Source organism: Carettochelys insculpta, chromosome 7 (genome assembly GCF_033958435.1).
Source record: "Carettochelys insculpta isolate YL-2023 chromosome 7, ASM3395843v1, whole genome shotgun sequence".
Taxonomy (NCBI): domain Eukaryota; kingdom Metazoa; phylum Chordata; order Testudines; family Carettochelyidae; genus Carettochelys; species Carettochelys insculpta.
The window spans coordinates 69,866,513-69,893,057 of NC_134143.1; positions in this window are offsets into that span (position 1 = coordinate 69,866,513).

The following is a 26,545-nucleotide window of genomic DNA, read 5'->3' on the forward strand; positions in this document are numbered from 1 at the left end:
TTACCAGCGGACAGTTTAATAAGTTATAGCTGAATCTGGATTTGGATTTCCAATCTGTTTCATTTGGGGCTTGATGCACTCGCACCAGGCTGTTCGTAATTCCAGTTGTGTAGACAAATGTTCAATATTTAAACAAAAGAGACTCTGACAATGAATTTTTAACTCAAAATGTAACATATCCTTTCCTGTTTGTTTGGAAGAGTTTTGTATATAAAAAGTCCTGAATTTGGCTCTTGAATTCCACTAGACACAGGGGGGATCCATGCCTGGATCCCTGTGGTCAAGGGATTCTGGCTACCTCAAAATCACTTGATTGAAAAGTTTTCCATTACATTGACACTTCAATAGCTGGTTTCACAGATGTGTTTCTGTCTCGAAACTGAACCAGCTGAGAGCGCCAAGCAATATGCGTATTAACAGCAAGTCTGACAAGGAACACTTTTGTGTGGAAGGCTCTCTTCTTGTCAGACTTCAGATACGAGGGCATGAGATTTTCCAAAATGCAGCAACTGCAGTATCAGTTTTCCTAATATACATGCATCAGTCAATGACAAATGAAACTTGAGATTGGGGATAGGAATTGTGATGGGATGGACTAAGCCCCGATGCCACCTACAGGAGACCAGAGGCCTTGCCACAACCCCATCCCAGCAAGAGGTGCAGACAAGAGGTCCTCCAGGCAGGCTAGAGCCTCTGTCTCTGCTGTAGCCAATCACAGCCCAGCAGGCCAATATAAAAGAAGCTGCTGGGCTAGGGCCTGGCAGTTCCTCATAGGCGTTTGGACCAGGCAGCTCTATATACTGCATGAGGGCCCAGCAGCACTATGGACAGCTCTGAGTGTGAGCGGAGCTTAGACCTTGGTAAGGCCCCAGGTCCGGTAGCCAAAGACTGGCCACAAGCCCAATACAAACCAACAGCACCATGCACAGAGTTAATCAGATCCTAGCCCGAGAAACTTGCCAAGTGACCAGGCGAGACCATGTGTGGCACCCCTTGGCCACAGAGGGGCACTCACAAGCAGGTGGCCCCCCCATTACAGAAATAAATTAGAAATGGGAATGAAGCTGCAGGTTTCTTCTTCTGTATGAACCAGTAAAGCAATGGGACAGCAGCTAGTCCAGCCCCAGTCCTATGAAATATCCCCACTAAGGACCACTTCTAAAGGCTTTAGGAGCAGCATGAATGGCCTCCCACTGACAACAGGCCCAAGGTCTTTCCTAGCTTTGCTCTTAGCCTCTTCCCCTAACTCCTTACCAGCACCAAGATCGGGGAGGCATTTTCTGTAAGCAGGGTGCATCCCTTTTCACAGACCCTCCGACACATCAGCATGTTGCAGAATTCTATCCCGGCTGTCAAAAAAATCATTGCTACCTTAGAAAACCAAGTTTGCACAGGGCAGTTTTGATGATTTTTTTTAATCCATTCTGCGCATCTCTGCAAAAGCTGAAATCAATCACATCTAGAAACCATCACATTGTAATGTGAAAGGGTTATTGAACGGTTCGTCATTAGTGGATCAATTCCAGTTGACTGGGCCATGGGAGTGTCAATGTTGCATTGATTTCTTAAATGCAGTAGTGGTTCAAGTGACTCGCTTAGCAGCCTTCTCATCAGATCCATCTAGGGAAGTTCCAGTCACTTTCACATTCTACTTTTGATGGCAGTTACATGTCCAAGTCTCAAACATGTATGCCCTGCTGCCCCCTTCCCCACACATGCTCCCCACATCTTGTTGACCTCCGGCCACTGTAGAAGACCAATGTTTGCTGAACTAGTTCAAGATTTCCCTGTATATATTAACCCATTCCCCAAAAGAACACAAAAATGCTTGGATTTTTTCTAACTTTAGATAGAACAAAAAGCATTTAAGGGAGGACAAGGGTGGGAAAAAAGACATAAACCTCTACAGCAAGAATCCCGTGGCTTTCAACTGGTGCAGGATCAGAGTTGCAGCTTGCAGGACTGATTTGAGCATGTAACAGAAAGTTTGAGTGTTTATTCAAACATCCTCTGTCTGCAAAATCATTGGAAGAATTCAAGAAAATGATTTACTGAGATCAAGTGGAGAATTATCCAATAAAAGCAGCTTCTAGGTATTTAAGTACTTATACGTTCTTTCTTGACCTAGCACCTAGAAGAAGACAGGCATTGGGAGACAGTAGAATAAGAGTTAAGTTTCATTTAACCAGCTGGTTATTTTAACCCAACTGGTTTACCCGTTCCAAAGTGGTAGCCAGATGAGGGATACAATGATGGTAGATTAAGTGTATTTCATACTTAGGACATTATTGGATTGTCAGATAAACATGCAAACTGCGATTGCAACCACTGTTAAATGTTTGCACCAAATCTTGTACAAAGTGTGCCAAGTGAAATGTCTGTAGTAAGCTTATGAGTCACTGATTCTCTTTATTCTGCTCCTATGCATGTATCTTTTTGTATTCAAAGCTATGAGTATTCGCTGTGTACTTGTATTTCAAATGTTTGCTTCTGGGAGATACCAACAGGCTTAGGGAATCTATTGTGAAAGGATTGCTAGTCAAGTGAAGTCAAGTGCTTGACAGACTATGAGCCTTAACTGGTACCAACCCACATCGGAGCAGCTTTTCTGTGAACCTTCAGACCAGCATAAGAACGATGACTGATGCCCAAAAGGGATTGATTCATGCATGGACAGGTGACTTTCTCATGAGGCAGTCTCTGTCTTGGGATATGGTTTTACACAGCTAGAATAATGGGAGTCCCTCCACATGGGCAAGGTTATAAAAAGGCCCTGAGGGTTCCTCCATTGGTCTTCAATCCCGCTCTTCACGTCTGAAGGATCTCTGCTAGGAAAGAGGTTGCAAAGGACTGACAACTCATCCTAACAGAGAATGTATTCCGGAGACTTGTTTTAAGACAGCAGTTTATTCTATCTCTGCAACAAGCCCACACCAATAAATAAGCAATTGGTGTATGTATTTATTTCCTTTAACATTCTTAACTCTCACCCTTTCCTTCTTTAATTAGTATATCTTTAGATTCTAAAGGGTTGGCTAACAGCATGCTTTTATGCACAAGATTTGTGTTACAAATTGATCTGGGAATGTGGCTGGTCCTTTGGAATCAGGAGAACCTGTTTGGATTTGGTGAGATTGGTTTTCATAAGCTCTCATATGTATAAGGAGTGGTACTGATGGTGGCACAGGAGAATTGGAGCATCTCAGGGGATTGCTTGTGTGACTTCTTGCTAGCCAGTGCTCTTTTTGACTGGTTTGGTGTGCCTCCTAATGGAGGACCCCTACTCTTAGGCTGCAGCTAATCCTGTCTCTAAGCAACTCGTTCTGATATGACTCTCTTAGTAGCCCCCACAAAAACCTGTATTACAATACTCAGCGTATTTTGCAACTCAATGGCTACGTCTACACGTGAAGCCAACATCGAAATAGTTTATTTCGATGTAGCAACATCGAAATAGGCTATTTCGATGAATAACGTCTACACGTCCTCCAGGGCTGGCAACGTCAATGTTCAACTTCGACGTTGCGCGGCACCACATCGAAATAGGCGCTGCGAGGGTACGTCTACACGCCAAAGTAGCACACATCGAAATAAGGGTGCCAGGCACAGCTGCAGACAGGGTCACAGGGCGGACTCAACAGCAAGCTGCTCCCTTAAAGGGCCCCTCCCAGACACAGTTGCACTAAACAACACAAGATACACAGAGACGACAACTGGTTGCAGACCCTGTGCCTGCAGCATGGATCCCCAGCTGCCGCAGAAGCAGCCAGAAGCCCTGGGCTAAGGGCTGCTGCCTACGGTGACCATAGAGCCCCACAGGGGCTGGAGAGAGAGCATCTCTCAACCCCTCAGCTGATGGCCGCCATGGAGGACCCGGCAATTTCGACGTTGCGGGATGCAGATCGTCTACACGGTCCCTACTTCGACGTTGAACGTCGAAGTAAGGCGCTATTCCGATCCCCTCATGAGGTTAGCGACTTCAACGTCTCGCCGCCTAACGTCGAAGTTAACTTCGAAATAGCGCCCGACGCATGTAGCCGTGACGGGCGCTATTTCGAAGTTAGTGCCACTACTTCGAAGTAGCATGCACGTGTAGACACAGCTCTAATGTGTTAGAGTCTTGCAGTGAGTATGTACAGTGGGCTAATAGCAATCATGATGCATCCAACAAAAGCACCAGAAACTGAGGTTATGTCTACAATGCAGGGTTTTTTATTATTATTGTTTGCATGTTTGTTTGCTTGAGGTTATTTATTTCAGAGCCAGTTTCCACGTGGAGCTGTCTAACAGATATGCACTTCTGACAAACCTCATCCCAAAAGATGCTACCATGGAACAAATTTGGGAACACACCAAAACTGCCTGGAAAGAGATCTGCAATAAAACATTGGGAAAGAGGACAAGGCACCACAAAGATTGGATCACAGCAGAAACTCTGAGAAAAGTGAAGGAACAAAAGGACAGGAAAGCAGCAGTCAGCAACAGCAAAACAAGAGCTGCCAAGGTGGAAACTCAGAGACTGTATCCATGAGCCAACAAAAACATTAAAAAAGGGTATAAAAACAGGATAAGATGACATTTGTGGAAAATCTTGCACAAGAAGCCGAACAAGCTGCAGGGCAGAGAAACTTGAGAGCCATATAACATCACATGAAAGCTAGCTGGGTCACACATCAACCTGTACAGGATAAGGAAGAGTATGTGCTAACAAACCCAAGTGAGCAGCTCAGTAGATGAAAGGAACACTTTCAAGAGCTACTGAACAGTCTTGCCCTCATGGAAACTCCCATGTTACCAACCTGCAAATAAACCTCTGCAAATTAACAGGAACAGACCTACAAAAGAAGAAATCAGAAAAGCATTGCCACCTGAAAAGCAGAAGAGCACCTGATCCAGACAACATCCCCGCAGAAGAAATCAAGGCAGGTAGTGAGACATCAGTCAACATAGTGTATAATCTCTTTGGGACACTGAAGAGATCCCACAAGACCGGAAACATGGCGAGCTTATCAAACTTCCAAAGAAAGGCAACCTGAAGGATTGCAAGAACTGGAGGGGAATCACAATACTGTCTATTCCAGGAAAAGTGTTCAGTAGGATTCTCCTGGACAGAATGAAGACAGAAATTGATAGATGGCTCAGGGAAGAATAGTCCAGCTTCCAAAGTAAGAGTTCTTGTACTGACCAAATAGCAACTCTCAGAGTGATCATCGAACAGTCACTTGAGTGGAACTCCCCCCGTACATAACATATGACAGCGTTGATAAAGGAACGTTGTGGAAGCTGCTGCAACACAATGGCATCTCATCCAAAATTATTAACTTGATCTGTCTAACGTACAAACCCTCAACATGCCAAGTTTTCATAATGGTGTCTTGACAGAATCCTTTGGCATACTCTCAGGAGCGTGACAAGGGTGCCTATGGTCATCCTTCCTGTTTTTTATCACAATGGATTGGATCATGAACAGGACAACAGATGGCCATCAATGACACATTCAGTGGACACTCTTCAAAAATCTGGAGGACATTGATTTTGCTGATGATGTCACCCTCCTTTCACACCAACATGAAAGCATGGAAGAAAAGGTCACAACCCTAGACAAAATGCCTCAATGGATGGCCTGAGTACTAACAATGGAAATACCAAGACAATGAGGATCAACCAGTCCAATAACAATATCACACTGGGAGGAGATGATCTGGAAGATGTGGAGTTGTTCACCTACTTTGGAGTATTATGGGCAGAGATGGAAGAACAGACCAGGATATCAATGCCAGGATAGGGAAAGCAACTGCTGCCTTCAAGGCTCTCCATCCCATATGGAGTTCATAAATATCTGCGACAAGGACACTGTGGATCTTCAACACAAATGTGAAGGGTGTGTTCTTGTATAAATGTGAGACCTGGAGTACTAAAAAGTCTTCAAATCACAAGCTACAGACATTTATAAGCAGATGCCTGAGATACACCTCTCACATCAAATGGCAAGACTGTCACAAATGAGGGGCTTTAGAACAGAGTAGGACTAGAGCCACTTGACATTCAAATTAAAAGAAGAAAGTGGGGACGGCTAGGCCACTCTTTCAGAAAACCATCAGCCAGCATCGTCCATCGAGCTCTCCAATGGAACCCACAAGAAAAACACAAAAGAGGGAGACCTTGGTCAATGTGGAGAAGGTCTACTGAGACTGAAGGACAACAACTAGGGTACTCCTGGACTCAGCTAGAAGTTTTGCTCCAAGGCAGAGAAAAGTGGAGGAGACTTGGAGATGACCTATGCTCCACTTGGAGAATGAGGGTTGAGTAGAAGTAGTAGTAGTAGTAGTAGTAGTATTTCAATGTTCTCATGCCTAGAAAGGGACTATTGGAAAATTGCATTCACATATCCCCAGCTTTGCAAAGTGGAGCATTCTCATTTACAGCCACAGTTCACAGCAACAGCTTTGCAAAAGAAGCCTTTAGATGAACAGATATTCCTTCAGATGAACAGATATTCACACACATTCCTTTTCCACCTTGAAAGGGAGGGAGGAGGCTGGCCAAAGTCATTCACAGACCTGAAATAATTATGTCAAGGGAATAGCTCTCCTACCTCGAAGAATCCTGCTTGGCTGTGTGATTTTTCTGCGGGGGAGGGGGAACAACGTAGACAAGCCCTAAGTCAGATGTCCCTCGAAAGCTCCTGCTTCCACTGAGGCCTGGTCTACAGTAGAGATCAAAGCTGATCCCTGATACGCAATTCTAGCCACTCTATTTGCATAGCTAGAATCGATATATCATGATCAAATTTCATCCCTGGTATAGATTGGGCCTCTTTGGGCTTGCACCAACATCCCTTAACACCCCATGGTAGCATGGAGTACCAGGGAAAATGGCCAAGCCCAGAGAGATCAGTTTTGCTGAATCTTCACACATGCAGCAAACATCGATCCCTGGAAGATCGATTGCACACTGCTCCCCAGGGAAATAAAGACATACTCTGAGAAAGCTGATAGAGATGCTCAAAGGAGACCTTGCTTAACATCCCTTATGAAGGATGGCACTTTACCCAGTACACTGCAAGACCTAGTATGGGAGTGAGATTGTTGCTATTAGGGATAGGAAGGAGAGTCTAGTCCATTCTGGTCTGGTACTCACTTGTTTTGCCAGAATTTTTCCCAAACAGATCCACTGAAGAAGGACTTCTAAGGCATCATTTCACTGGAAGTATTTCAGAGTTACTCTTTGCTCTCTCAACACCTCCTCTTTCTTTACCTACTCACCCAGAATGCAGGGTTGGGAAATTTTCCATTTTCCATGGAAAAGTTTCAATTTAGTTTTATTATTATTATTTTGTGTTGGGAAAACTGAAACAAGATATTTTGTTTCAGGTGAGGTCAGTGTTAATTTGTGTTCCCCTGAATTGATGTAGTGCCTCAATGAAGTTGTAGGTTGAATGCCTTATGTCTCCATTCCGCTCCCGACCAGGGTCTCTTGCTAGCTTACATCTTTTATGGTATGTCACAGTATCCTCACTCATTGAGCTGATGCCATGCATCCTAGGAATCACATGGCCTTGGTGCATCATAAGAGGTAGTCTAGTTGGGAAAAGCTGGTTTGTAGAGTAGGGAAGCCTGAGGCACCCAAACTACAACTCCCATGAGGCACTGTGGCACCACAGGCAGGCACTGATTAGCATCAAACCTGGACAAAACGAAGCATTTCAATGTAGTGCAACAAAATGAGACAATATTTCAGGAAGTTCAAAACAAATATTTCATCATTTCCAAAATACCTTTTTCTGAACTTTGTGTTCAGTGAAAACTTTCCCTGATTTGACTTTTTTTGTCCCAATTTAGCATGAAACAAATTTTGAAATATTGGGGTTTCCCAGAGGACAGAGATCCAGGGTTTTCAACTACCTATATCTACTATATAGATATTATAAGCAGTCCTGCGACACCTTAGAGACTAACAAATTTATTAGGTCGTGTGCTTTCATGGGTAACAAAAGCTCATGACCTAATAAATCTGTTAGTATCTAAGGTGCTACAGGACCGCTTGTTATCTGTGAAGCTACAAACTAACACAGCTACCCCTCTGAGACTATTTACGTGGCTCTTATGGAATGCTTATATTGCATAGGCACCCAGAACCACTTCTTCCAGTACTGTCACACTGGAAGACACAGTCCAGCTTCAAAAAGCTTAGAGTCCCAAAACACACGCTAAACAGTCCCAGCCAAGAGCTCCATCAAATGATGTGTAACCAACCTGCAGGGGTGGACTCCTAGAAAAACAAACAAACTAGTCTGTGAAACAAATTTGTGTATGGGAACTACTTGCTGTGGTAGGGGATGTGCTATTAATCAGGTTAGCTGAGAGTAATGCAGAAACTGAACAGGCCTCCATAATGAAGGCCAGGCGATGACGTTGCAAACAGAAAAAAGAAAAATGAAAGAAGCATAGAGCATTAATTAGGGCTACTGCTAGGGTAGCTAAAGCACTAGAAAAAAATAGTCCCTGCAGGGAGCCACTGTGCGACTCTCAGAAGCAAATAGTCAGGGGCGCATTCAGGAGCCAGGAGAGCAAAAAAGTATCTAATAAGAAGCTGTAGAAAGTGATATCGGACCAACTAGGCAGGTGGCTTCCCTTTCCCTGTAGGATAATATGTCTGAACTCCATTTTTGTCTCTCCAACTGGATAGTTTACATTAGGCACCCAGCCAAAACAACTCTATCTCGTCCACGGTAACCAAAGTCCCTCCCAAACAAAGTGGAAATCCAACCTTCTACCCAGTCTCGCTCTTGGTCGCAGTCCCCCCATGAGGGACCGTGCACCCTCCTAACCCCTCTAGACATCAGGGTTATAATTACACCCAACTCTGTCTGAGGTCTAAGGGAGCTCTCTCTCTGTCTGAGGTCTCAGGGTGGTCTCCCTCCACCACAAGACTCACCCATGTCCCTAGAACTTGAAGCAGTCCATTCTCTCCCACTTCTCTACTCTGTTTTTCCCCCAGGACACTTGGCTGTCCCATCTATAGCCCATCACTAGCTGTCCTCTGCCACATCCTACATAGTTCCTGGCCTCTCTCACCCTGAGAAAAGAGTGCTTTTTATTCCCTCCTTTCCCCTTCCCATCAGGCCTGGCTTTCAGCCTATAGTTCCCATCTGTCCCTCCTGGAACCACAACCCCCAGCATGCAACAGCCTGAACTTGATCCAGATGCAGCAGCCTTCCATAAAGGGCCACAAAAAGTGGGGCTTTAGCTAAGCAGCAGTCAGAACGATCAACAGGGACATCCCTTAAGGCACTTTACACATCACTCAACCTAGCCAGCTCCACAGATATCAGTGAAAAGACTCTGACTGACTGCCCTGTGCATTGGATCAGCACCCGTTGGTCTGAAAGGTACTTAGCTGGAGGAGCTGTCTCAATTCTCGACCAAGAGCCATGCCTTGCAGTTGCCCGGGCTGCTGCCTACTTTGTGCTTCTGTCCCTGTCAACAGCTGTTTGGGTTTGTTGGCACCACCACTGCCCCTTACTAAAAACTGAGTCAGATTGGCCACGGGCTTTTCATCCTGGGTTGTGGACGTGGAGAGAGGACTGAAGAGTTTTGCGCCATGTGCTAGTTGAGAGAGACACGGAAGAGAGCTGGGCAAACTGGTTGCACTCAAACATGGCCCAGACAGAACATATCCTCTAGTCTGAAGGTTTCAAAGTGAGCAATACCAGAGGCCTCGAGAAAGTCTCATCAAATGATGGACCCAGCCACCCTTCATGGACTAACATGGATTAGAGTGGTGTTTCTCAACCAGGGATACATGTATCCTTGGGGATACACTGAGGTCTTCCCAGGGGTACATCAACTCATCTAGATATTTGTCTAGTTTTACAACACCCTACATAAAAACACTAGTAAAGTCAGTACAATCTAAAAGTTCATTCAATGACTTGTGTCTACTGCTTGATACGCCTTACTTTGAAATGTAAGTACAACATTTCTATTCCAATTCATCTGTTTTATAATAATATGATAGAAAGTCAGAATGTTTTCCATAGTAGTCTCCTATGACTTTTTGCAAGTAGTTTTAAGTGAGGTATGCGGTATGCAAAATGAATCTGACTCCTGAAAAGGGTACAGTAATCTAGAAAGGTTGAATGGCCCTTGTTTCAAGACCTCAGATTATTTTAGGATCATATTTCTCAGCTGGTGATACACATAGGCTTAGGAGTATGCAAGAGAAATCAGGGGGTACTTTTTTGTTAAAGGGGTACTTTATTTTAAAAAGTTGTGAAACGCTGGATTAGAATAAGCATCTGCACTTCGGGCCTCTTACCAGAGCCTCTAAAATTTGTGGGTGTCCCATCGCAACCTTTCACCCTAGCCTTAGATGAGCCCCTGTGGCTCGGATTGGGAGCATGTTGCACAAGAATAGTGTGGATGCTTGCACTATAGGAGCTCCTCCCAAGGATGAGAGAGAAGATTTGCTACATATCCAGCATCATCCATTAGAACCACAGCCACAGGGAACGTTTTAGAAGAGCTGCCAACCAATTGTGGGCATGTACCATTGACGGAAGAACACTGCTGTGGCTGAAAACTTTTCCGAGCAGCTTCTTCTGCCCACACGTATCATCTTGTCATGCCCAGGGCTAACTTCAACCCTCTGACCTTCATCCATGGGTGGATCTTGCTCAAGCACAGACCTGTCTTGGTGGCCAGTGGTCATGGTATGGTTGCCTGTGGTGAAAGCTAAGGTTCTTATAATGCTGTCCTGACCGTCACTGTCATGTGAACACCTCCAAAGGTTCAAGCAAGAGTCTTTACCTGGACGAGGTGCAAGTTTCATCACACTGTAAGCAATGCGGATATTCCACAAAGCTCACTAAAAGGAACCTTCCTATGCAGTCTGGAAATCAGTCCTTTGGTCATACTCTGTGGGAACCTTCATTCCACTGACAGCAGCAGAGCTGTTTAGTTCCTGACCAGCATTCCTGTAACCTGATCACGTGGGTGGCTGCCCAGGAGAGATTCAGGTGCTGCTCTTCTGGTTAGCAGAGTGCCCACAGCTGGCAGCGTATATTTCTATTGGGGGTGCACATCCGCAAGTGCCTTGGTGCACATAAAAACATATTTCTCTCCTTGGATGGAAAAAAATTAGGAGGGAACACCGCTCTTGACTGAGAAGTAGCTGTGTCCTACCTGGCAAGTGAATGGGTTATATTGATCCTCTCTGCAGACTTCCCCAGACCTTGGACAAGCGAATGGTTTGTCCTACACAGAGGCTTTGTAGATGAAGGAAGTAGAAATACAAAAGCACAGCCCATAACTGTCCTGTTAATTAATATCAGGTAAGGTAAAGTATTCATGAAATGTCATCATAAGGGCAAAGAAAACACGCTTTGCAACGAGCTGAGAAGTCGACAAGGGTTCAATATATTGCTTTTTACTAAGCAGGGATTTCTTAGCTCAACAGGATGGATTAAGCTAAGTAGGGGCCTGGGGCAAAGCAGCTGCTGGACCCAGCAACAAACCCAAGGTCCCTGGTACAATTAAAACTAAAAGCAAAAACGAGGATGACCAACTGGTCTTCAGGAGAAGATACAGGGTGAGAAGGGAAGGGCTCAGTGGCACAACCTATGCTGTTTGAGTGCTGCTTCCCCACCCACAAACCATCAATAAACCTTCTCCCCTCCAAAGGGAAGATTCCTAGATATGCACATTAAACACATGGCCTCACAATTCCCATCCTCTTGTATTTCAAAACAGAACCAGTTGCTTGCCCTCTTGTGAGATTTTCTCCCATCAGCAAAGAAACCTAATGGTACAATAATGAGGAACCCTCAGGAGTTTGCTGGCTGGAAAGCGCAATGTAAAAAATGGTACTGTCAAGGCTGGCTGGCCTTCCCATTAACCTGCTTTGATAGCTGTCCCATTTTTTAGCTCTTACCTTAAAGCACCACCACCATAAGTTTTGTTTTGTGAAGCTGAGCTATTCATCAGTGCTGAATCCTCCATCCATAGACCCCGCCCCCATCTGCAGAATCAACTCATCATCCCCAGGCCTCTCTGCCCCGCTCTGCACAGTCCCCTACCTGTACCACAACCAGTGCTGACTTTCATGTCCACACATCATGTGTGTGCTTATGGGCTTTCGGCAATGTATTTCTAGCATGCACACCGCAGCCACTTATACCTTCATGGTGTCCACAGGAGGTAGATGCTGACAGCCCTGCAGTATAAGTGAAGGCCTCTATCAATCAAGCTAAAGGAGAATCTTTTCTTGGTTTCGGTAGTATAGGATCCATGACACAGATGAGCAGTTCTCACTCCAACCAGCAGAGGGCAGAGGCATCATACCTTCATCTAGTTTATTTAAAACTGTGTTGTCCGTCATGCTAGCCACTAGACACATGTGGCTATCTGACTAGTTGAATGTGGCTAGTTGGCTTGAACAATAAATGTACTTCCCGAATAATGTGGCTAGTTTGCTTTAGTGGCTACAGCTCCAGAACTGGCTGGTCACTGTGGGCTTTAAAAACTGCAAAGGATATATTATTGTAGGGGTAAGAGGCAGGAAAGCATTCACAGATGCCTCAAGCTGGTCTCTGAGCTCCTGCTCAGGTCCTGGGTCTCCAGCCACAATGTGACACACAGAGGAATGGGCACAATGTGAATTTTAATATCAAACTGCCTGAGTAGTGAGATGAAAGAAAGGGGCTCTATGCTGTCATTGTTTCTGGGAGTGCGGAATGGCAGGTGTGAATTTACAGCCTGGTTTTCATAATGTTGCCTTCAAAACAGGGCAGATGTCAGGGGACATGAGGTGAGCCATTTGTAGCATCTCAGCAGTGGTTAAAGAAGAAGGCTGAGCGTAATGCAGAGAGGTGGATGTGTGATAGACTCACAGCAGGCAGCTGTTTGCTCATCCTGTGACCAACCAGGAAAGATCATGCCTACCCTGAGAACTTCCACTGCTTAGCAGCAGGGTGGCCAATGCAACTGCCAGGGCAAGGCAGGAGGTGGGGAGCAACTCTGTGCTTCTGGAAGGGTCGGGGCCTCCGGCAGAAGGGGCAGGACTGGCCTCCCTTGCTTACCTCTCAGTGCCACCTGGTGCCCCGGGAGTGATGTAAAGGGCCCAGTGCTCTGGTCACTGGAGCCCCAGGCCCTTTTGAATCACCAAGGCAGTTGCCCCCTTTGTCCCCACGTCAGCGTGCCTAAGTAGTCAGCACTTGTAGGGCATCATATGAGCTCTGCCACCAATTTTCTGGGGGGCCTTGGACAAATCACTTCATTGCTGTGTGCCTCAGTTCCTCCTAGCTGCAGAATGGAGATAAGAAACCAATATTAATTGTGGACACAAGTATCAAAGGGCATTAGAGAGGATGGAAGATCCAGAGATTCGTGCACTCTCCTAGGACTTGGGAGACTGACCCCTGGTCTGTCAGAGTGCTCCTGAGCATGTCACGTAGGTTTTCTATGACTCAACATCTCCAACCATACAGCTGCATGATGAGTATAAGCATATTATTGGTCCAATGCGGAGCTGTATAAATAAGTTAGACCCATGAAAAAAATATTGGAGGAAATACATTTGCTTAAAGACATAACACTGTTGTCACTTCAATACATGCATGTCTGGCCTCATAGCTACCAATAAGCCTTCCCGAGGAAAACCATAAAATTTCTCCTCAGTGTCCAGCAATTTTAGAAGTGCTGGTTTCCCTTTGAACTGCTGTAAAGGGCGAGTCCATTAGGATTAAAACTAATAATGTTGTAGAGGATTTACTCTAAAGAACCTCATATCATCAAATTTAAGGACATGTTTAATAGTGATGTTCCATGTTTAAGTAATTGATAAATGGTTAAGAAATGATTAAAGGATGTTACAAGCACATTACAGACATGAGTGCCAGGTGTTGCAGATGGTACCATGTAAACAGATTGGAAGAAGGCATGATAACTGGTTATAAGATTACAGACTATTGATCAGACAGATGCTAATAATTTGATAATTATTTTACTAAAACATAAGTGATGTATAAACTCTTTACAAGAAGAAACTCAATATAAAGTGTGAATGAATTTAACAGTGAATGAAATCCTCCCTTTCAAATTCTAGCACAGAGCCATGTGATTTCATTCCCTATTAAAATTCCCTAACTATCAAGAATTGATTATACCCACAGCACACTATTATTTTAATCCCTGTTAGGAGTCATTAGGACGTGTCCATCAAGGAGATGGACTAACATTACAGAAAATTCCTGCAGTTTTTGGAAGCGTTCCAAAGATGCATACATTTGTAAAATACCATTTCATTTGTTAATATTGTTCCTGGCCCCGATGAGGCCAACACTCAAAACCAGCAGCCTAGGCGGCAGTGTTCTCAGACAATCCAGGATTTTTCTCCCGTACATGACAGCATCATTTGTACACCTCACAGAGCTGGGAGAAGCAATTAACAGGTGTAAAGTGTCTCGAGATCCCTAGAAAGTAAAATCAATTAAATGCAGTAAGTCAGGAATGACATCAGTTCCATTGCTTAGCTGCTTAGCCATAAAGCAAGGGAGATGCAGAAGCTCTATAAGAATGGACACCAGGAGACGCTCTACTTTAAGCCTCTATTTCCTCTGAAATGAGCAAGATCCTCAACTAAAAGACTACCCTCCCTCTTCCCTACAATGGGCTCTGAGTCATTAACTAGTGAGCACCTCTTATATCTGGCTGAAGTCAATGACAAGTGAAGTTGCTCATTTCTAATGCCAGAGGTGTGTATTTTCTGCCAGGGTATGGACCTGTGCGGTTGGGGCTGTGACAGATACAGGCACATATCCAGTTTCAAAGGTGCCCAGCACTCCCGCTACTGACACTGCTACTTTGGCTGTAAGGGAGTGGGCAGTGCTGCAGTACTGTAGGCACTGAGGACTGACTGCCCTAAGCCCCACCCCTTCCACCCCAGGCTCCACCCCTTCCAGGGCACACCCCCTTCCCACCTTTCCCTGTGGCCCCACTGAGCGTCCAATATTTACCTCAGTCAGTATCAAGGCTGATTTCAGGTTGGTCTTTCTTTCTTAGCAATGTTGGCAGAGTGGGAACAGCAACGTCCTGGATTTCCCTGCACCGTTGCCACTTATTTATCAAAGATCTTCCCAGTTACACCAAATATTTCCTTGCTGAGGCACCGAACATTCAACAAAATTCCATCATCCCTTTGCTGCCTTTCTATGAATGCCATTACAAAAAATAATGTAAAGAATTCAGCATTAGAGGGAAAAAGTCCACTCCAGTGCCTGACAACAGAAAGCCGGGTCATGACTGAAGGGTTCCCAATATCTCACTCTCTCATGGCTCCAGAGCAGCTTGATTTATTGTCTTCTGAAGATGGCAGGGAATTCCCTGTGTTAAGATCTCCTCCTTGTGCCCTGGAAAGGTAGCTCCTGCACAAGCTTGGAGGAGAAAAGGTGAAGCCTGGCTGCAGGGAAGGGCAGGCAAGCCTTGAAATGGGCCAGTTATGCTGCAGGGAGAGTTGTCTCCTTTGGAGAAAGCTGAGTGGAATACCCTGGGAGCAGACAGATGGGTCGCTACGTTGACCCCATCAGCAGAGGACCTGCTGGTTTGTTCTTAATGGGGTTAAGTAACATGCAGACCACTAGTAAATCAGATCTGGTGGGGGTTGGGAGGAGTTCCCACACGATGCTTCTCCTGCCATGCATTTGCACTGTTGCCGCTACAGACTCATTGGGCTAGAACCCCTGCCAGTGAAAATCAGTATGGCTATATTGACTTTCATGTAGTTACAGCTGAGGGCCCAGTTCAGAGAAGTCTGTGACCTGTTAAGGCCTCCATATTCATCACCATGCTGCAACCAAAACAAAAAGGCAGCCCTGTAGCACTTTAAAGGCTAACAAAATAATTTATTAGGTGATGAGCTTTCATGGGGCAGACCCACTGCTTCAGATCTGGAGACAGTGAAATTTGGAGATCAGAAGTGGGTCTGCCCCACAAAACTCATCACTTAATAAGTTATTTTGTTAGCCTTTGGAGTGCTACATGACTGATTTTTTGTTTTGTTAGGGTACAGACTAATATGGCTACCTCTCTGCTTCCATGCTACAACCAGGTTTCCCTGTAAGCTGAACGCTTGGGTGGCCACCCAGGAGATATTCAAGTGCTTCCCAGCTGATTAGCACAGCCCCCACAGCCGGCACCTTGTGTTTCTGCTGGTGCACATCCATATGTCTCCATGCACATAACAAAATTTATTCTGCCTGTGACTGGAAAAAATTAGAGAGAACACTGGCTATAACGCTGCTACAAACTGCCCAACAGAAGTAAGGACAGAATTCAGACCCTCCCTTCCAAAAGCACTGACCCCTAGCATTTGAGGTAAAAGGGAATCTTCTTTGTGAGATGCAGTCAAACAGTTCTAACTCTATCCAGTGGAGAGCAGTGGTAAACACACACTGTCCAACACCTGTTAGAACTGCAAGCTTCTTCCTTTTCAGGATATCTTCCATTGGCTGTAGTAGAATTGGACATTCAAAGAGCAGGGTGAGAAAAGTATTAATAAGTCCAAAAAGTTTACTACTTTCCTGAGCAGTCTGCCCGAAATCAGCCAAACAATTCCCTATGTCTACCAGGGCGGCTGGCTGCTCATATGACAACAAAGCTCTGCCTTGCTTGCATTCTGCTGGAGGCCATGTATTATTCAGTGCACTTCTTCTAGAGACAGAAACACAGATACAAGAGAAATGCAAGAAAATGCAGGAGAAAAACTATTTTTTTAGTGTGGGGTGGGGTGGGGAGTACTTTTGATTTAGCAGTACATAACACTTCAGGAACAGCTACATTTTCTGAAGGCCGGAGCCAAATCTCTATAATTATTGATTGGCTGGGTGGCCCTCAGAGAGCTTGTCGCTGATCTCTGGGTAATCATCCCACCACACTGAAGTTGTTGGGTATACTAGTCATCCTCCTTTCAGACTGAGAAAACAATTAAGGGCCCGTGTTTAGTAATACCTGAAAAAATGGAAGCCACTGCCCACAGACTGGGAGATTTTTTTTTCTTTTAATATTAGATTGTGTGTTTGTCTGTGCGTGAGAGATGTACCTAAGTCAACTTGAGAGCAGACAGCAGGGGTGACACCTGGAAGGGTGAGGGGTCCGAAGCACCCACATGCCCCAGTTTAGTACTCTGGCACATGAACTGTAAACATTTAATTAGGAAGGCAAAAAAAAAAAAGAATTTGCAAGAGCAGCTAGCCAAAAACTCAAAAAGCAATAGCAATTTTTTAAAAATACATCAGAAGCAGGACACCTGCCAAACAACCAGCTGAGCCACTGGATGACTGAGATGCTAAAAGCACACTTAAGGACGACATGACCCCCTGCGGGTGTAAATCAGGATGGCTACATTGATTTTCATGGAGCTACAGCTGAGGACATGAGGGAGATGCACAAACCTGAGCCATTTTTAGGTGACAAATCTAAGGAACTGTTCCACAGTGAGGTATCAGAGTTTGTTTTGGAAGAAAAAAAAAGTGATAAACTGAAGAGTAATAAGGCACCAGGACCAGATGGTATTCACCCAAGAGTTCCGAAAGAACTCAAAATGTGAAATTGCAGAACTACTAACTGTGGTTTGTAACCTGTCTTTTAAATCAGCTTTAAAACAAACAAAGGAAAGTATTTTTCCCACACAGTCAGCCTGTGGAACTCCTGGCCAGAGGATGATGTGAAGGCTTAAACTGTAATAGGGTGAAAAAGTGTTAGATAAATTCATGGAGGATAGGTTCAACAATGGCCATTAGCCAGGATGGGCAGGGATAGCATCCCTAGCTTCTGTTTGCCAGAAGCTGGGAATGGATGCAGGGGAAGAGTCACTTGATGATTACCTGTTCTGTTCATCCCCTTGGGGACCTGGCATTGGCCACTGTCAGAAGACAGAATACCAGGCTAGATGGACCTTTGGTCTGACCCAGTATGGCCATTCTTATGTGGACAATGGAGAGAAGTAAACAGCTGGTGTTCCCCAGAGGTCTATTCTGGGACCAGTGCTGTTCAACAGATGCAAAAATTATCTGGAAAAAAGGGTCAGCAGTGAGTTGGCACAATTTGGAGATGATACAAAATTTATTCAGGACATTTAAGTCCAAACCTGACTGCAAAGAGTTGCAAAGGAATTTCACAAAACTGGGTGACTGGGCAACACAATGGGAGATGAAACTCAATGTTGATAAATGTAGAGTAATGCACAGGGCAAAATATAATCTAAAGTAGACATACAAAATGATGGGTTCTAAATTAGTTGAACCATCAATAAAGAGATCTTGGAGTTATTGTGGATAGTTATCTGAAAGTATCTGCTCCATATCTAGTGATAGTCAAAGCAGAAAAAACCTAGTGGAATATTGGAACTCTTTAGGATAACAGAAAATATCATATTGCTTCTATATAAATCAATGGTATACACAGATTGAATACTGTGTACAAATTTGATCATCCCATCTCCAAATAGATATATTGGATTTGGAATAGGTTCAGAAAAGAGCAACATAAATTATTAGGAGTACAGAACACATTCCAGACCAGGGCCATGTCTACACTAGCCAAAAACTTCGAAATGGCCATACAAATGGCCATTTCGAAGTTTACTAATGAAGTGCTGAAATACATATTCAGCGGCTCATTAGCATGCGGGCAGCCGCGGCACTTCGAAATTGACGCAGCTCACCGCCGCGCGGCTCGTCCTGAAGGGGCTCCTTTTTGAAAGGACCCCGCCTACTTCAAAGTCCCCTTATTCCCATCTGCTCATAGGAATAAGGGGACTTCGAAGTAGGCGGGGTCCTTTCAAAAAGGAGCCCCTTCAGGACGAGCCGCGCGGCGGTGAGCTGCGTCAATTTCGAAGTCCCCTTATTCCTATGAGCAGATGGGAATAAGGGGACTTTGAAGTAGGCGGGGTCCTTTCAAAAAGGAGCCCCTTCAGGACGAGCCGCGCGGCGGTGAGCCGCGTCAATTTCGAAGTGCCGCGGCTGCCCGCATGCTAATGAGCCGCTGAATATGTATTTCAGCGCTTCATTAGTAAACTTCGAAATGGCCATTTGCATGGCCATTTCGAAGTTTTTGGCTAATGTAGACGTATAGCCCAGGTGAGATTAAAAGACTGGGACTTTTCAGTTTGGAAAAGAGATGATGAAGGGGGAGAGATGACAGAAGTCTATAAAATCATGAATGGTGTGGAACTAGGAGTCACTCAATGAAATTAATAGGCAGCAAATTTAAAACACAAGAAAGTATGATAAGCTTGCAGAATTCTTTGGCAGAGGATGTTGTGAAGGCCAAGTCCTTAATAGGGTTCAAAATAGAACTAGATAAGTCTACAGAGAATAGGTCTCTCAATGGCTGTTATCCAATGTGCACCAAGATTCAACTCCATGTTCTGAATGTCCCTCACCTGGTAACAGGTGACTGGAGGAATCACCCAATGATCGCCTATTGTTTTCATTCCCTCTGAAGCACCTGCTGAAGCATGGTATGCAAAAGGATTTCATGGGGTACACAGCAGAAAATAAATTATGAAAAATGACGAGCTAAGCACTGGGAGAGGGTGTGCTCCGATAAGGCTGAAGTCCCAAAAGAAGTAGGCGAATGTTTAAGTTCAGGAAACACTGCCCTAGGCAGTTTATTCCAGTGTTTAACCACTCTGACCGGCAATTGTTCCTTATGTCCAACCTGAACCTCCCTTGCTGCTGTTTAAGCCCATTGCTTCTTGTCCTGTCATCAGAGGCCAAGGAGAATAATTTCTCTCCTCCTCCTTGTAATACCCTTTTAGGTACTTGAAATACCTCTCTGGTATTTCTTTCTCTTCTGTATTTCTAGAAAACAATCATATTTCCCTTTGGCTTTCCTTTCGTTAGGCTAAATGAGCCATACTCTTTGAGTGTCCCTTCATAAGGTAGCAAGTGTCAGAGTGGTAGCCGAATTAGTCTGTATCTTCAAAAACAACAAGAAGTCCTGCGGCACCTTATAGACTAACAGATATTTTGGAGCACAAGTTTTCGTGGGCAAAGACCCGTTTTGTCAGATGCGAACCCCCCACTCCAGGGAAGCTTACGCTCCAAAAATTTGTGTTAGTCTATAAGGTGTCACAGGACTTCTTGTCGTTTCATAAGGTAGATTTTCCATTCTTCAGATCATCCCGCTAGCCTTTCTCTGCAGCTGTTGCAGTTTGAGTGCATCCTATGTAACCATGAGAGACCTGACTTGCACATGCTTTTCTCGATGAGGTGTCATCTGTGCTTTGTAGAACTAACACTCCTCTGTCTCTACTGGAAATCTCTCACCTGATGCATCCTAACATTGCATTAGCCTTTTTCATGACTGCATCCCCTTCTCTTTTCCAAACTAAACAAACCCAGTTCTTCCAATCATCTCTTACAGGTCATATTTTGTAGACCTTTAATCCTTTTAGTCACTCTTCTCTGGATTCTTTCCAATTTCTCCACATCTTTCTTGAGTTGAAGCCTCCCAGAGCTGAGCTGGTTCAGTGTCTGTTTTGCTCTGCAGAGGGGCGGTAACCCCATCTCTGTCCCTTGGCTGGGGGGGACACCAGAGCTTCTGGCCCAGCAGTACAGGGTGGCGGGGAGCCCCAGAAAGCAGAAAGATGGGTCTCAGTGGTGTGATCAGCACCCTCGCAGAGCCAAGGTTATTCCTGCAATCCACTCACTCATACTAAATTCCATCTCACCTGCCAGCATGAAATTTCAAGTGGCCAACAAGTACAATCAGGATAGAATTGAGTTGCTTGGTGACCACGCTTTTGTTACATTACTGTTTTCCTAAGTGTGTAATCCATTCTACTTCTGTCTCCTCATGAGATTCAAATGTCAGGCCATTCTTAGGGAAAACTTACATGAGTAACTTTTCACCAAAGGGAGTTAGGGGGTTCACAATCCAGCTCCTCACTTGGCAGGCTGTTAGCCCCACTCTACACATAAGTAAGTTGAGGCACAAAGTGGTTCGGTCAAGATCACCTGGCAGTCTAGACTCCATGTCCTGGGAGACTTAACCAGGCTCTCTCTCATTCAGCAGAGGTACAACATGTAACTACACAAAGCACCAAACACTTGATTGTTCCCTTTTAAAATTTTAGTTCAAATTCAGGGGCTCAGCTTCCCCCCACTGTCTTCCCCATAGCCCCGGGGGAGAAAGCACATCACTATAGGTGACTGAGAATAAACTACAAGTTGGCAAAAGGGATCATCTGCAACACCAAGAGATTTTTGTTTTGCTTCGCTTCATTTGAAGTCTGGGGTTTGATGTCAGTGCTTCGAAAAAAGTCTTTTCTCCCCCAGCAGCTACTGCCAGCTTTCTAAGGGTCTCATCAGCTAAGAAAGTCTAGGCATAGCTCACTGGAGAAGATGCTCTGAAAGAGGCGGGGAAGGAAAGGGAATTTTAAAGGATGCTTTGTGGAAGCAGTAAGTAATTGGCAGAAAAACAGAGTCCTCTGTACCAATAACTGAGTTTAGACTGGTTTCATCTGTGTTTCCTGAGCATCATCCAAGCCTGTAAATCTCAAAATAAACACACTGCACTATTAATATACAAACACACCACATGTGCCATTATGAATTGAGTGACTCAATACACAGCACAGGCCATGAGGAAATTAAATTTTCCTTGAAACATACAAACAGCCGGGTCCAAGTCACCTGCCTGTCCTTTACGCTTTTCATTCTGACCACCCCCAAAACTCCAGGCAAAGATTGTTACCGCATTTCCCAACCCTCAGCCATTCTGCTCACCTGCAACCCTAAGTCTCACCACGCACCCTAAGGGTAGCCAAGGAGTCTTTAAATAGCCCACATCACATGCTGCATCATGCACACGCCAAGGGATGGCCCTCCTCTGTGATAACCATAAGCAGGGCATCAGGATGAATGAAAACATCCATGTACGGTCTGCAGCTAGGGCCGCATTTCAGAGATCTCTGCAAAATTGGGTCTATCTTAATTCCGCAAGCCAAGCATGGGCATAATGCTGGCTATGCGTGAAACACCTCTTTATTAGGCAAGGACTGTTCTCTCTGAGGTGCATTTGTCGTATCATTAGCTTATTGTCCAACAGCTTCCTGACCACTGGAGCTCTTTTCTCCTGCCCTGTTCCCTCTGTTTATTTTTATGGATGTCACCTAAATCAGTACCAGGGCTCTATTGTGCTAGGGGCTGTATGAACAGGATAGGGTCCCTGCTTCGGCGTTTATGAACTGAGTGAAGGCCGGGGCAATAAGCAATCCTCACAAAAACAATGGGAATGACTGACAAGTCACTGCAAAGTTACATCATGGAGCTGCTTGAAGATTTTCACTCAAAACTTTCCAGATGGGGGTAGCCCCTGCCAGCTCGAGTCAGCAGGGAGGCAGCTCTCCCAGAGAGCAGACCTCAAGCAAAGATGGAAACTCCACCCAAGAACTTGACTGGCATGCTGGGCAGGCCCCTGAGGGGTGAGCTTCTGACCAGACAGACAGCACCTGAGGGGATGGAGGCTGCGGGGGGTGGGGGGCATGAATTTGCTCTCCTCAGCAGCAAAGAAGCCATCTTTGACTCTCCAGACTACAGGGCCTGAGGCTGACCTAGGCCCCCTTGTTTCTCAGGGAGATTGGAGAGTCCCTGAGGAGGGAAGAACTTTACCCATCTGTGGGATTGGGCTGTCCCAAAAGGGAGTTGCATAAAAATATGGGGGCTTCAGCTAAATGAACAGTTTCATGGCAAACTAGTGATTTCCTCAAAATGAAAAACCCATCATTTCTGTGAAGGTTTGTTTGTTTGTTTGTTTGTTTCCAGTTCTCAGTAGAAATTATTTCCCCTTTCAAACATTTTTTGGTTTTCAACAAACCTTTTTTTTCAAGCCATTTCTATCTACCTTCTGTTGTGTAGTTCTGTGGTCCCATAACAAGGGCGCACAAGTAAAACAAGAAACTTTCCTAGTCGTTTTTAAAGCTGTGTCTCCATCCACAATGGAAACTTTCCCAAGATGGGCGCTGTGCTGCTTCTACAGTTAAATGACTGGCAAGTACAGGACTTCAGGCTGAACTGGCTCACAATCTGTCTTGGTGCGATATTTAGTTAAGAAATTACTTGGGAAGAAACAGCTGGATAACCTTGCAGGGAAGCACAGTAAACTCTTTCATATCTAGCAGCCAGGGGACCAGAAGGTTAACAGATATTCATATATTCTGGATACTATAGAAGTGTACCTATCAATGCATAATACTAAAGAAAAACAAGGTTCGATATTAAGAAACAAACAAAAATGTATGCAACGTACTTTACCAACAACAGCAGTATTGTACACTGTAAATTTATACTGTATTTGCTCTGTTACTGTAAATTTATACTGTATTTATTTGTATTTATTTCACTTTACTGTACTTATGGAAAACGTAACTAAATGAATTATGGTTAAAATGCCGGTTATTTGAGAGTTCTGGATAACAGAATGCTGGATATGAAACAGCTTACTGTATATTAAAAAAATTAAAAGTATTTATTTTTGCACAGCACCTGTCTTGAGGCAACTCAGACTAGCTTTTCCCCTTCGCTTTTCTTGCAGTGGGAATGTCATTCTGTTGTAATGCTGAAATGAGAAAGGGCCTTCTTCAGCTTGCACCTTCCCTTGTGTATTTTTTGACACAGGGCCTATTTGCCCAGTGTGTGCCTCTCAGGAGGTCAAGCAATGGAGAACCTTATCAGTGAAATGCTGCTTTCGCAAATGGCAAAGCTTACAGACATGATGCATTGCAAGCTTTGTTACCAGTTCCTCCATAGGAGCATATACAGAGATTCATATTCCATGACCGCTGCATTGGATTAGATTAATCTAACTCCTCAGAGCTTGCAGCCTACTGTCCTCGGGGGGCCTCATTTTTAAAGACAGCCTCATTTGGACTGACAGGAAATCATTCTGGTTTTATGAGGACTTTAATCCTTACAGGTGATCATTCACTTACTGCTGGCACGGAGATCCCAGAGCTGGGATAGGGGAGAAGTTATAAAGGGAATTCATTATGGCAACCACAGATAAAGTTTCCCTGAACGACTCTATACCCGGACAGATAAAGGAGCGGGAAACAAAGAAGCACAACTGGATTTTCTTCCAGCAAGAAAATGACTTGCGATGGCACGGACTATGAAGTACGCAGTATCACGCTCAAAAACGCATGCTGTAGAAACCAGCCGAGCAGAGGCAAAAAAAGAGACAAAATCCTCTCTCTCTCTCAGGCTGCAGTGACAGCCATCTGTAAAAGGCCAGGCACTGGGGGCCCGGTTCTGGTCTCATAAATAAGAAGTCAAAGGAGTCACACCCACATAACAGAGATCAGAGTAAGCCCCTGATCAGAATGCTCAGCCAGACCTTTCCTAGATACTCCAGACACGCAACACACTCTACAGGGCCCTGACATTTCCCTCTTTGCAGTTTATGTTTCCAGCCACGTCCCCCCTGCAATGCCTTGGGCTCCCAGGTGCTTCTCCGGACTCAGACTCATCTTCACCACATGCTCTGAGAGGCCACATTTTTCCCATCAAACTTTTAAGGTTTTCTTTTAACAAAAAAGGATGAAGTGAATGTATAGGTTAAACTTTTGTAGTCTGGCTCTCTCTGGTCTGGCAACACATGTAGTTGAGCATGGCTTTAGTTAGCCTGATGTCCACTTATCGTGGGTGTGGCCAAGTTTCCCATGGTCCCATAAAGTTTGCTTACAGCCACCAGTCCTGGCTCTCAGATTTCTGTGCTGTTATTTAGCTCTAATTCACCCCTAAATGACTTCTAAGAGCCCAGTCAGCAGTGGCAGTGTTGATAATGCTGCTAGACAACATTGACCTCCCATGGTCTGGCAAATTCTCTGTGAGGGGTAAAGGCTGGAAAGAGCCTGGGGATGAGAAACCATTTTGAACAAAGACTGTAACTTGACAAATTAAGACTGAGAGATGCATGTTTTCACTCTTATGTGCCTTTATCCTTTATGTGGTATCACTTGATCCATACTCTGTCATTAATAAGCCTGTTTTATTCCTTATAAATCTTCAGTGCCATGTATGTTCCATAGAAGGCGCACTTCGAGAACGTTCATAGCCTGGGCTGTTTGACTCCCCAGGTAAAATGAGGAAACCCATCTCTTTTTCTCCAGTGAGAAGTACTGGTCCTTGAAGCAAGCTGGGGCAAATTTAGGGTTGGAATTGTACCAAAGGCAGCCTGCAAGGAGTAACCATGTTGGACAAAGCCAAGTGCAGGCCTGTGAGTGGGTGGGGTCAGAGCTCTGGCCCAAATATGTACAGTCACAAGACATCCAGGGTTACAGGATGGGCTATGACTTAACCCCTTCCTATCCTGAGTGAATCCCAAAATCTCACATTGTGTAAGCATGGCAGAATCAGATCTTAAATGACGAGCAAACTTGGACTGAACCCCAAAAGTGAAGTCCTCCTCCAGATCTCTTGGACCTACTGAGTTAGGCTGGAAACCTGGGGAGCTCTGACTCTCTGAGGAGCATGCTGGCACTTCCCATTTGTAAAATAATCCAGGTCTTGAACTAAGAGCCTCCATCACAACTGAGAACCAGAACACCTGGGTTCTGTTCCCAGATTAGCTAGTAACTTGTTCTGTGACCTTGGAGAAGTACCCTTCCTGATACTGTGCCTTCTCTTTGTTGCTCAATCTGAAAATAAGCCCTGGAGCACAGAGATTTCTGGGGTTTTGACAAATGTTTGTCATGCACTTTGCAAACTTCATATGAAAGGATACAAAAGCAAATTATTACTAACTCCATTATAGTGATGCATTTCTCCTTATTGCTTCGGTGAGGCCCCTTCTGGCACCTTTTTTCAAGCCAGCTACACTACACTATGCCCTCCTTGCCCAGATGGGCAGTAAGCACTTTTTGAATTTTTTTAAGTCCAAATTGAGATATATTTTGATTTTAATCCAAACAAAATATTCTAAATCACTCAAACTCCCCCCATCTCCCTGTCAAATAAATTCTAATTCATAGGGAAAAAAACTGGGTCTGATTTGGAAAGAAAACAAATTCAGAAATCTCAAAGTTTTTTGCTGAAAGGGAATTCATTTCCTACACAGCTCCAGTACAAGCCTTTACTATAGTCCACTGGTTCCTAACCTGGGGGTCTGCAAAGGTAATGCATGGGGACCAGGAAAAAAAATAAAACAAATAAAATGATCATAGAAAATAAGTTTTAAATAAATTGCAGTTACAATTAATTATTTTTAAATTAAATATCTTGCAATAATGTTAATTGCTGTCCAAAAATCTAGGTTGTTGTCTCCCTTTTCATTTAATGAAGTGTACATAGCATCTAGAATTGGTGGTCCATGAAAGGTTTGAGGGGTGGGGTTATCGGGGATCAGCGAACAGTTTGCGGGGCTGATTGAGGGTCTGTGCTAGCAAAAAGATTGGGAATCACTGCTGTAGTCAAATTTCTATTGTGTTCTGTACGCCATTAACAATACATTCTTTAGAAGCCAGCTCCTCTATGGCTGTGTCT